This window comes from Myotis myotis, unplaced genomic scaffold (assembly GCF_014108235.1).
Source record: "Myotis myotis isolate mMyoMyo1 unplaced genomic scaffold, mMyoMyo1.p scaffold_m19_p_15, whole genome shotgun sequence".
Lineage (NCBI taxonomy): Eukaryota > Metazoa > Chordata > Mammalia > Chiroptera > Vespertilionidae > Myotis > Myotis myotis.
The window spans coordinates 21,472,723-21,482,775 of NW_023416319.1; the positions used below are offsets into that span (position 1 = coordinate 21,472,723).

General features: G+C 43.9%; 1 long non-coding RNA gene across 2 annotated transcripts; it reads left to right on the forward strand.

Annotated features, from left to right (window-relative positions):
- Positions 1-2,328: 2,328 nt before the first annotated feature.
- LOC118669928 lies at positions 2,329-9,794 on the forward strand. Of its 2 annotated transcripts, XR_004972178.1 has the most exons (4): positions 2,330-2,752; positions 7,670-7,863; positions 8,009-8,109; positions 9,054-9,794. It is a non-coding gene; the product is annotated as an uncharacterized LOC118669928 (long non-coding RNA). The 2 variants fall into 2 exon arrangements; XR_004972177.1 differs by having other exon boundaries at positions 2,329-2,752; positions 7,670-8,109.
- Positions 9,795-10,053: the final 259 nt, after the last annotated feature.

The window sequence follows — 10,053 nt, forward strand, 5'->3', positions numbered from 1 at the left end:
AGTCATCCAACTATTTACTTTCACAGGGGTGGAAACTGAGGCAGACAGGGAGACTGCCAGGGTCACCTGTGGGCAGAGGTGGACTGGAACATTGTTCTCCTAACCCTAAGGCCCCTGCTTTCGCCCAGTACACCACCATCCGGTGAGCATGGGAGGTGTTCTGGGACTGCGTATATAATCTGGTTTATTGTACTAGACACAATCGCTTCGTAAGCCTATCATCTTTTCTTTTTAAGGCTGAGCTATGCCAGTTCCTCCAACTTTTCTTCCTAGATTTTGTTTACTTGCCACCTCTGAGACTATCCCAAAGCCGCCTGACACATTACCAGTTTGTTTAAATTTCCCCCGATGACAGGCTGCTTAGCACTTATTTTCCTCACCCATCTTAAGCATGAAATTAAGTAAAGAAGTGAAGCAAGTCAACTCTTGGTTTTCCAGGGGTATGTTGGCCAATTTCCCATCAATTATGGTAGAAACAAAACCAAAACCCCCAAAGCCACCACGCACAGCAGGGGTAGAAGAGCAATCGGTAGATGCCACACTGGGTAATCTTGGTGTCCCTTCCTTTCACCAGGCCCACAGTATGAGCAAGTTCGTCTATTGAGAAATATCTACGCATGAGTGTTTACTACTTTATTTTGGGTGCTTGTCACACACACTTTCACAGAGATTTCCCCGTGTGAAAGGGCCCCCAGCGCTGTTTCCATTGCAACTTCTCCTCCATCAACAAAGAACTTCCTGTCAAAATGGCAGACCACATCTCCCCCCAAGCCTTCTGTCTAGCTGAGCGAGGAACCAACCTCGCTGCCACTGTTCTCACATGCAAGATTGAAATCTTTAAAAGCCCTTTTGGATGGTACTGTGGTCAGCTCTCGTCTCTGTTGGGAATTATTCGGTTTCCTTCCTGAATTTCCATCAGGGGGAAAACGAGGCTTGATCTGCCCACAGCAAGAACAAGTGGCTTTCACAGCAGCTGGTTGGAATGGGAAACTGGGATCAGATCCACCTCCAAAAAGCTTTCACGTGAAAAGGGATGAGGTTTCAGTTATCTGCTCCAATTCAAGAATCTCCAAATGCTTCTTGAAAATCCAGAATTGTTTATTTAAATCAATAAAAGCAGAAAAAGAACTATAACTAGAGCCAAGTTTTGGATTGCTACCCTCAAGGGCCCAGTGGAGTCTTTGAATCACGAGAGCAGAGTCTGAGGAGTCACCGTTAGTGCCGTGGCCGTCCCTTGGGACAGGAAGCTCCATCGTCCCCCAGCCTGCACGCTTGGCCTCAATTCTTTCTTCTGATATTCCCAGGCTACCTCCCAGCCAACCTTCTTATCACTCTGCTTCCCTGATTTTCAGTGCTCTGCTTCCAACCTAGAAACACAAGCCAAATAACCACAACTACATATTATATAAGCTTAAGCAAACCAGACATAGAAGAGAATTCCCCGCTTTGGATAAAGACTATATAGCACAAAACCTGGGGGGGGGGGGGAAATAATAATTAATGGCAAAATATTAGAAGCATTTCCATTAAAGTCAGGAACAAGAGAGACAACTATCCCTGTAGTGTACGAGTGCGATGGGCTAGAAAGGGAATGAGAAGCATCCATATAGGTGAGAGAAAGAGCGTCCTGTTTCTCCTCTGTCCTTACTGCTAATAGCTCCTCTTCCCACCTTGATGTTTACCACTCGGTCTGTGGCAAGGAGCAGATGGGAATGGTCTGAGCTTAAGATGCCTATGTGGCAACTACCAATTTTACTGTTACCCGGTTGATCATTTCCTTTTAGCTATCTGCAGCCAAGGCAGGAGGCAGAATAGGAAATGAAAAGAACACACCAAACTTAACTGGTTAGAGTTGCGTGATGTAAAGAAAGATGGGGGGAGGGGAGGAGGACAGAAAGCAAGAAAGAATGACGTGAGCAAGAAGGACAAGTGAAAGAGAAAGCGTAGACATGTGGATGAGTCGCCCGGAGTAGGTTGGAGAGCAGAATCCTGACATGGAGAGTGATGAAGAGAAAATGAGAAGAAATAATAGCCAGGAGAACGTCTGGATACAGAACCGGGAAGCTTATGATGCCTGGAGGAGCGTGGAGGTGTCCGTGACGGAACTGGGTTAGCAGGAAGCTTTGAGTGGGAAGAAGTCGCTGTGGGGGCATAGAGATCTCAGGTCAGAGGTAGAGCTTGGGGAAGCTCCCAGTCCTCAAAGATGTGCCAGGCACTCGGCGAAGTGCTTTACACCCATCGTCTTATTTAATTTAACCCTTATACCAACTCTATCATGTAGGTGCTCTTATTCCCCCACCCCACTTCTATAGACAAAGATATTAAGTATTTTGCCTGAGATCAGTCATTTAAGAGTAAGTGGAGCTGGGATTCAACCTGGGTCTGCTGACTCCAGAGCCCTGGCTGGTATCTCTGCAGCTTCACTCCTCCAAATCCTTATCTGGCTTGACCCAGTTTACCTTCCAAGGTTGGGTGTATTCAGGGTGCTGTGGGAGGGATCGCTATGCATTCTTTGTGTAGGTAGGTCAAAAGGATTTTTTTGGGCTAGTGAAATTATGGATGCCAGTGGCTCTAAAATCCCTGTCAAATGAACTTTTGGAGGAGCTGGGGCTGCTGAGTCTGGAGGAGAGAAGGATGGGACATTGGACATCTGACATGGAAGAGGCGGCCATCTCCTGAGCTGATCCAGAGGGGAGGGTGGTTGGTGTGACCCAGAAGCTGATTACAGCTCCGCCTGGGGTCAGACTCGCAGGTAAGGCTTCCTGAGAGTGAGATGGCCTGTAGAAGCTCCCCATTGCTGAAGGCGTCCAAACCAAGGTTCCGCCGTCCATTTACCTATTCATACTCATTTTTGTGGCGAATCCACAATGTGCCATCTCTACGCCAGGCATTGGGGTACAAAAGGCAGCAAGACAAACGTGCTCACTCCTTTCCTGGAAATTTCATTTTCGTGGGGAAAACAGACAAACAAATGGAGAGACAATTATATAAACTACTTATTGGTCATGGTGTGTGTTATGAGGGAGCTGAGGTAGGAAAGAAGGGAGGAAACTGGAGTGGACCCTGCCGTGCTCCATCAAGGGTCCCTGTTGGGATTTCCGTGTGTCAGTCCCCCAGCTTCTGTGCACTTGACTTATAAGGACCAACTCCGGCAACTTCGTTCCAAGAACACACAGCCCTTGGGCCACTGGAGCTGGAGCTCTTTGCCCCAAGCACAGAGGGCGCCTCCTAACCCCCTGAGCCAGGACTTAGCTGGTGGAGTGGGAGTGTGAAAGCCCAGCCCTTCGTCTTTAGGAGGGACAAGTCTGGATGCAGGCTGGGCCTCCAGGCTTCTTTCTTGCTTGGTGGCTCCCTATTCCCTGCATGGCTCCCCTCATTCACTATGGGTTTCTCTTGAGGGCACTTTTTATTTTATTTTTTAATATATTTTTATTGATTTCAGAGAGGAAGGAAAAGGGATAGAGAGATAGAAACATCAATAATGAGAGAATCATTGATCAGCTGCTTCCTGCACGCCCCCTACTGGGGATTGAGCCCACAAACCAGGCATGTGCCCTTGGCCAGAATTGAACCTGGGATCCTTCAGTCCGCAGGCCGATGCTCTACCCACTGAGCCAAACCAGCTAGGGCTCTTGGGGGCACTTTTTAGATAAAACACTTGCTCATGAATCTGCTTGTCTCAGGGTCTGCTTCTGGGGAACTCAACCTAAGATGGGGAGAGAGTCATGATCTGATTTACATTTTTAAAAGGTACTCTGGTTCCTGTGAAGAACAGGCTACAGTATGGAAGCATGAAATAAGGAGACCAGTGAGGGGCCAGTAGTCTAGGTAAGGGATGAAGGAGGGGGCAATGGCGATAGCAGGAAGAGCAGAGATTTAAGGTCTGTTTTGAAGATGGAATTTACCAGGTTTCCTTGGACATGACTGAAGGAAAGAAAGGAATCCAGAATGTCTCCTAGATTAGATAAGTACACGTCGGGCTATTATGGATAGAAGTCCCCTCATTGGGTGGGAGGTGACTTCAAAGGCCATGTGCCTATTTGAAAATCCACCTGCAATGGCTGGATTTAGCAACCAAACAAAAGACAGGCGCTAGAGATGGCTACACAGGAGAACAAACTTAAAAACAAGGGAATGTACATAGACTGGCAGGTGGCTTGCAGAAATCATGGAAGTAGCCCAAGTTCCTTTGGAGTTACTGGGTAGTGTGTTTCTATTCCCTGCTCCTATAGCTCCCCACCCACTTGAATCCAGGCCATGCCTGGTGTTATGAAATGTGCTGGGCCTTTCTCTAGGAGGAAAGTGGTGGCGTGAGAATCATGCTAACCTTCTTGGCTTGACTATCTCATGTTCTTGCTGACTGTTCACCTTTCTTTTTAAAAAAAACATATGCTCAGCTGTTGTTGTTGTTAACATTTACTGAGTACTAAGTGCTAGGCATACACACACACACACACACACACACACACACACACACGTCCCCAAAACATGTATCATACTTTAACAGCTGAGAGATCAATTGGTGTTTCTTTCTTTTCAACCAGACTTAGGTTTGAGCAGAGGAAATTCATCCTAAAATGTGACTGGAAGTTTGAAAATGCAGTTGAAGTACAAACACTGCCTTTATAATTATTCAAAGTGTGTATACATTTTGGGGACAATATATATTTAACCTTCACGACAACTCTTTGAGGTGGTGCTCTTCCATTCCCCTTTGGAACTGAAGCCATCATGGCTTAGTCAAAAGCCAGGTAGCTTGAGAGTGGCTGAGCTGGGATTTGAACCAGAAGTCCCATACCAGACCCCAAGTTCTCCACCGGTGTGATTAAACTGACTGGAGATAACACAGTGTTCCCAGGACGGCCTGAGCACTTCCTCTGCCTAGACAGGACTCCAGGCGCTCATGGCCTGAGCCCTGGGGCAGCAGGCAGGTTCTCACAGTCTCTCGACAGACACACCCACTGCCCTGCGTTCCCACCCAATCCCAGCGTCCCCGTTCTTCAGGCACCCATCTAGCTCTGCTCTACAAGACAGGGCTCTAGGATCTCTTTCTTGGATTCCTAGTGAACAACCCAAGCTCTTGAAGAAGGCAGACCCCTTTGTGGCTATGGAATTTCCGTAGGACCCGGAGGACACTTGATTAGGGCACATCAGATCCATTGCATCCATGTTCCCCAAAAGGAAAGTAGGTAACGGAGTTCCTACATTGACTGTAGGGAACTCACAGTTAATGTCTAGCATGTTGTCCAGGTGACACGTACCTAGAAGCCTGGATGTTCCCAATTCGCTGGGGACTTCAAGGGCCTTTTTTTTAATTTAAGAGGAGCTCCCCAAGGCCAGAAAAAATGCCTGCCACAGGTGAAAACAGCCTGAATGTCCAATAGTATTTAGCTACTAGTTACCTCACTAATACAACATTCCACATCACAAAACATTCTTGAAGGCGTTAAAAGAAAGAATTTTGAATCACACTGGTTTCATAATATATTGTTTATAAAGTGAAAAAAGGTTAACAATATTTTACACACTATGACACCAGCTATATGAAAAAAAGACACAATGTATGCATAGTTAAAATAATGACTATATCAAAATAGTGAAATTAATTAATAGTGAAAAAATAATTTACTCTGAAGCCTATCTGCAAAGGCTACATACTATGTGATTCCAACTATATGACATTCGGAAAAAGGCAAAACTCAGGAGCAGTTAAAAGATCAGTGCTTGCCAGGGGTTTGGGTGGAGGGAGGGTGGGGGGGAGGCAGATGTGAGGAATGAGTAGGTGGAGCACAGGTGATTTTTAGGGCAGTAAAACTGTGCAGTGATGGATGCATGTTATTATACAATGGTCTAAACCTACTGATGTACAGCACAGTGAATGAGCCCTAATGTAAACTATGGACTTTAGTTAATAATAGTGTATCAATATTGGCTCACTTGTAATAAATGTACCACACTATAGCAAGATGTTAGTAACAGGCGAAACTGTGTGTGTGTGTGTGTGTGTGTGTGTGTGTGTGTGTGTGTGTAGGGAGAGGGTGGTGAGAAAGTATATGAGAACTCTTTATACTTTCTACTCAACTTTTTGGCAAACCTAAAACTGCTCTAAAAATGAAGTTTATTAATTTAAAAAATGATAATCTATATTTCAAACATGCAGAAAAATGCAGAGAATATGAACACATATTGATTCACCACATAAATTCACCTTAAGAGATTGCCATATTTGTTTTAGATCACTTTTTAAAGAAACCAATATCTTTATACCCTCCCTAAATTTTGACCTCTTTCCTCCCTCTCCAGAGAAAATGCCTTCTATCCATTTTTCTATCTTTTTACATGTCTGATGACATTAACAGTATGTAATATTGTTTTTGACCTTTTACTTCTTAAAAATTGAATTATATTTCTGACTCTGCACATTACCTTTTTATTACTCTTATGTTAAGAATTCGTATTTCTTGATACATTGAAGCTCTTGTTTACTCATTTCAAATGCGGTATAGTATTCCATATGCATATACCACAATAGAACATTTTAAAGTAATATTTTAGACTATATCTGTATGACATAAGGAAGTACTCCTAATGTTAAATGAGAAAAACAAGATATAAAATGTTATTTATAGCATGGGATTAAAAATATATACATACACACAAAATACTGTAATGACAAATACAACAAAGTTGAGGAGTGTCAGTTTGGGGGAGACAGTTCATATTTACTTATTTATTTGTAAAGTTAACATACAGCATTATATTAGTTTCAGGTGTACAACATAGTGATTAAGTATTTATATGACTTACAAAATGACCACCCTGATAAGCCTAGCCTGAGACATAGCTATGACAATATAACTGACTACATTCCCTATGCTGTACCTTATACCCCTGTGACTTTACTGTTGGTTGTGTTTTCAGAGTGTGAAGTGAGAGCGAGTTTATTAGTGAAGCAGTGAGACAGAAGGTGGCTACTCCACACACCGCAGTGGCTACTCCACGTGACTGTCTTTGTAACTGGCAACACGTACTTCTTAATCCCTTCATCTTTTTTTATCCATGCCCCCACCCACCTCCTATCTGGCAATCATCAGTTTGTTCTCTGTATCTAGGAGTTTGTTTCCGTTTTGTTGGTTCGTTTATTTTGTTTTTTAGATTCCACATATAAGTGAAATCACATGGTATTTCTCTTCCTCTGTCTGACTTATTTCGCTTAGCATAATACCCTCTAACAAGGCTATTTTTGGCTTGTGGGGTTATGAATAATTTCCCATATTTCCTAAACCGTGTACAGTGAATAAGTATTGATTTTCTAATTTTTTAAAAAGTAAGACTAAAAGCATGCAGTGTGACTGAAACAGGAGTTTGAACTGTATATCCCACAGAATTATTAACTCCCTCCCTGCTGTGTGGGCAGAGCCCCTGGCGAAGCTGCAATCAGCCCTGCCTGTGTCACCCAGCCACCCCTCGGGGCAGCAGCTGGCCCTGCAGCTCCCTGTCCCCACAGCCGCACTTTCCTGGTCTCTGCGGCACATTTGGGTGTTGGTTTTTGATGCCTGATATCCGCAACGCAATTACGGGATTGGCTATAATTATGCCTGCAGTGGTATTATAGGACTGAATATAAATATACTTGCTACATGTGAGGAGAGTTTATTTCTGTTCACAGTTTACCATCTGGCTGCAGTACACCCATTCCTCACTGAGAGGGTGAAGAGCACTGTCCCCGCTAGAGGTGAAACAGGAGTCAGATTGGAGGCTTTAAGTAAGCAACGTCTGCACAGTCCTCTCAGCACCTGTGATGGGGCCACCCGGCCAGGAATCCCAGGAGAGAGGCAGCAGCCTGGAGCAGCTTTGTATCAGGTCTGGATTGTTCTTTCCCTGCCCCGAGCATGGAAGGAAGCTCAGCCAGGCCAGCTCAGACCTTCCTAAGTCATAGTACCCCTGAAGCCCCTCTCCTTGCAGAGATACCTGTGTGGCCACCTTCTGCCTCAACTTCCCTCTCCAGCCCAAGTCCTACATGTCCGCCCGCCTGCTAGATCATTCCACCGGCCTGTGCTACAGTCACATCAACAACATCCAGAATTATTTCTTAGATGCCCAGACAAGGTATTTATTCTGACTTCTCTATTTCTCATAATGGTACTATCATGATCCTGTCATCTAGGGGATCATATTTTTGTTGTGTTTTTTAATATTTCTTCATTGATATCAGAGAGGAAGGGCGAGGGAGAGGGAAAGAGAGCGAGAGAGAGAGAAACATATGATGAGAGAGAATTATTGATGGGCTGCCTCCTACATGCCCCTTACCAGGAACCAAGCCTGAAACCTGGGCATGCGCCCTGACCAGGAATTGAACCATGACCTCTTGGTTCATAGGCTGATGCTCAACCACTGAGCCAAACCAGCTAGGCTACATGGTCTTGTTTTATTAAAAAAAATCCTGCTTGGTGAGAAATTTGGCAAAATGTAAATAGAATTTAATAGAGATGATGAAAAAAATTTTGCTTATCAATTGTTTCTAATTTTTTCACAATGACTAAATTTTACTATTAGAATATTTAAGAGAAAATAAACTGAGTGGCACAAAAATGATAGGATATTAAAAACATCACTATTTTATGTCATACATGTGAGTTAATGACATAATACTTTTGTGACTTGCCATCTTGAAAGTTCACCATTACGTTCCTTGCTAATTACATCACCTGTTATAGAGGGTGGTTTAGAAACACAGAGGTTAGTGTTTACTTATCAAACGGAAAGGCCTCACTTCTCACAAATGGTGGCTGCCCAGGCCTCTTCGTTACAGCCAACAAATCTTGGCTTTTTTTTTTTTTTTTTTTTTAACCAGCCTCTGGACACATGAAACCCTGGGTGAGGGCGTTCTCCTGGCCTGGCCTGCGAAGCTTAGACCAGAATTGCCACAGAAGCATCGAAACAATAGGATGTGATGTCGTGGGCATCCCAGGAGGAAATAACGCTAGATTGAAATGCATTTTTGCATCATTGATTTTCCCTGCTGATTGAGCCCTGTGTATCTCATTTGGCAGATCCGCTGCAAAGTGCATGAACTATTTGTGCCTCAGCAGTTGCCAATAGATGGATTTTGCTAGGATTGCGAATTGGCCGTCTTGAACTGCAGCCTGCAGAAGCCACCTCTGGCTCAGTCTCCGGGTCACAACAGCAGCCACCCCAGCCGCCGCCACCAGAAAAAGAGACTGGAGAGCTGTTCTCAGGCCTCAAAGACAACAGGGCCTTAAATCTTTCCTGCAACCAGGCAGGATAAAACATGGCCGTGCGAGGAAGCAAACAAGGGTCTCTCCTGCTCTTTCCTTTCTCTCTCACGTATCCTCCGTGGTATGTTCTTCCTCGCTCCCTCAAACCTCTCCCTCTCTCCCTTTTTCTCTCTTCCTGTCATCTTGGCTCCTTCTTCAAAAGCAAAAAAAATAAGGATAACAGGTACAAAAAGAAAACATAAAATAAAGACTAGTTTATAAAACAGTGAATGGTGAACTACTTGCCATAAAATGACCAGAGAGAAAAGCAGAACGTAAAACTGACCATGCAGTGTGGCATTGCTTTTTAAAAGTATACAGAGAAGAAAGATGAAAAGGAGGAACGCAAGCCAAGTGGGAATAGTGGTAGCTTTGGGCAATAGGAATATAGATGATTCTCATTTGTTTCCTTTTAAATGTTTTTGCATTTCAAAATTATCTAAAATGATTAGTAGCATACCTATCCTCAGGAAGTTTTTATAAAAATAAATACAGTAATAATCCACCCATAAACAACTAAAGCGGCCTTTGCTTTTCATTCAGCAAGGTGTATTAGCCTCTGCCATTTAAAATAACAGGAACCTGACACCAACAATAGGGTGGTGGAGGGGTGGGGGTGAGCTAGAGGGGGTCAATGGGGGGGAAAAAGGGGACATATGTAATACTTTCAACAATCAAGATTTAAACAAAAATAAATAAAAAAGCAGAAACCTAACTCAAGCCAGTCTGGCAGGTCCTCAAAAAGTTAAACTTAGAGTTACACATACCATATGAC